This window comes from Pongo pygmaeus, chromosome 6, assembly GCF_028885625.2.
Source record: "Pongo pygmaeus isolate AG05252 chromosome 6, NHGRI_mPonPyg2-v2.0_pri, whole genome shotgun sequence".
Classification (NCBI taxonomy): Eukaryota; Metazoa; Chordata; class Mammalia; order Primates; family Hominidae; genus Pongo; species Pongo pygmaeus.
In genome coordinates this window covers 113,300,001-113,302,500 of record NC_072379.2, presented here as the reverse complement: position 1 = coordinate 113,302,500, position 2,500 = coordinate 113,300,001, and the positions used below count along the sequence as shown (strand labels likewise).

Sequence of the window (2,500 nt, the reverse complement as noted above, 5' to 3'; positions counted from 1 at the left end):
CACTGTGCTATAAATACAAAGGTTTTTGAAATGTCTTAAAAGTATAATTAAAATAAATAATAAAGATTAAAAAAGTGGAAATATGCATATAAATGTTATCTAAACTAGTAAAAAGCATGTGTACAGTATACTTACTTAAAAATATAATCACTGTCTTCAAAATTTTATATATCCATAATAAAGTACTAGAAAATACATATAGTAATAAAATTTAGCATATGAGAACATGTGATAATTCATATAGGAAATATATATATGTGTGTGTGTGTGTGTGTGTGTGTGTATCCAGAAAAATAATGAGATGCATAGGTCTTCTGAAAGAAGAACTCATAAAACTAGTATTCTAGCTTCTTCTTTAAATCTTTTCTTATTTCAAGCAACTGAGCTTATACCAGGAAGTACAAAAATTCAGCAATTACTCAAAGGTTATTCATTAAACTGAAAATAATAAAAGTAATTTACTTAAAACTTTTTTTCCACTACTTCCTTTTTCTTCAGGGTTCTGAGGATGAGAGGCAAAAAGAAGATAGGGAAGGAGAAAAAGATACAAAGGAGAAAGAAGGAAGGAAGTAAGGAGAATATAGAAAAAGGACAAGCTAGTGGGAAAGCCCTAGAGAAAGACGGAACAGATGTGAAGAAATAGGAAGAGGATGGCAAGAGTGGTGATCAGAAAAACCGGTATAGAAACCTAAAGTATATGCTCAGATAGAAGGCAAGTAACACTGTTTGGGGCATTACTTGTACTAACCAGTATGCAATCAAACAACTTGTCAACTTTCCAAGTTTGCAACCTTTGAAATAGCAATCATTTTCCTAGAAAAAACAATTCACTTTTACTGTAAATAAAAGCAAGTATTTATATAAATACTGTTTTAGAACAAATTTATTGGGCAACATGTCCTTGAAAACCAAAAAAGATTAATAGATATGGTTCACAACTTATTTTAATAGTCATTTTTAATGCAGTTCAAATTTTTCCAGTGTGGCACTTTATGTTATGAAGAAAGGAGAAATTAATAATGAAAAGAGGTTAGAAGAAGCGGAAGAAAAAAAAAGAAATCCAGGGTGGATTAATTCTTCCTCCAAAAAGAAATAAAGAACTAAATAAATCAAAACCTTTCATATTTAATACTGAAAAATAGCAATGTCTTTTCTCCATGTTAACATATTCAGATTAATTAGATCAAATTGAGTAACTTGAAACATAATGACAGAAATTCAGTGATTTTAAAAAATATTTCTGTATTTTTAAGGAATATACTGGCATACCTATAAATTACTGAATTTGAATTTATTATAATAAAAAGCATTCCAAAATGTATATTGTAAAATTAATTTACCAATGGGTTTTTCAAGTGTTTAGTTGTTTTATAAAATTGACCGTCAGTTTACTTAACTGCTTGTTCTTTGATAAACAAATAGAATGGTTAGAACAAGCAGCTAGAAAAAAAAATGTATCAATCTACAAAAATGTCTTTTTTTCGAACAATCATTTACCTCATACTATTCCCAAATAACAAGGAATCAAACTGAAATGGACAGAGAAAGACAGACATTAAACTAAAAAGGCTGTCAATCTAGACAGAGAGATAGACAGATGATATAGAGTTTATAGATATGTACATGGATATATATATATATAGAGAGAGAGAGATATGCCTTCTATAAAGTTAATCATAGATAAGAAGCTTGTCACACTTCTCTCACATAACCGCCCCTTATTTTTTCAGTATATAGTGTTTTAATTATTCCTATACCTACAAGTACAAATACTTTATGTATAAAGATAAATGAATTTTATGGGGAAAGTTCTATGAATGGAGGTATGCCGTAAACCACTATGAGTTTACAGTCAGATTTCAGCTTATACATATAATATGACTGTAGAGTTTGTTGCTATTGTGATCGATCTGATAAATGAGCAAATTTAAGCGAGTTTTCTATCTTCACATTCTTTAGGGTATACCAGTCCTTACACTACATAAGTTAGATGATTATTTTTACTCTTAAAATGGTTTGAGTGCCTTTCAATTAATAGTTATGACATAAATATAACCATGAAATCATTATCTTCTTAAGATCATATGTATTAAATGGTCACGTGTATGTGATTTTTTAAAATTTTAATCAGATTCTGGCCTACCTTCTAGGAAACTGCCATCTAAAACTGACAACATACAGATATAAAAATAAATAGAAAGATAAGCCAATTAACACATACATGACTGAACACTCTACTTCTATGTGTACAAAAGACATAAATTAAAATTAATTATATAGGTAGAAAAACACAGGTACACTTCTGAGGTTTCCTAACACTACAAATAAAGTAATACTATCATCTCTAAATCCACATATATAAGCTCACCCAAACTAAGGAGATTACTAAAAATCTACGTTATTTAATAAACAAAAAACTAGTTTTTTCTACAACAAAGGTCAGTAATATTGCAGACTCGTCCACTTGCAATTTGAGAAATGCAGAGCCTTCATTTTTAAG

General features: G+C 29.0%; 1 protein-coding gene across 44 annotated transcripts in view; it reads right to left on the bottom strand.

The window, feature by feature from the left end:
- Positions 1–2,500, bottom strand: part of FOXP2 (forkhead box P2) — a 606,462-nt gene that overhangs the window by 66,096 nt on the left and 537,866 nt on the right. The window lies entirely within an intron of this gene.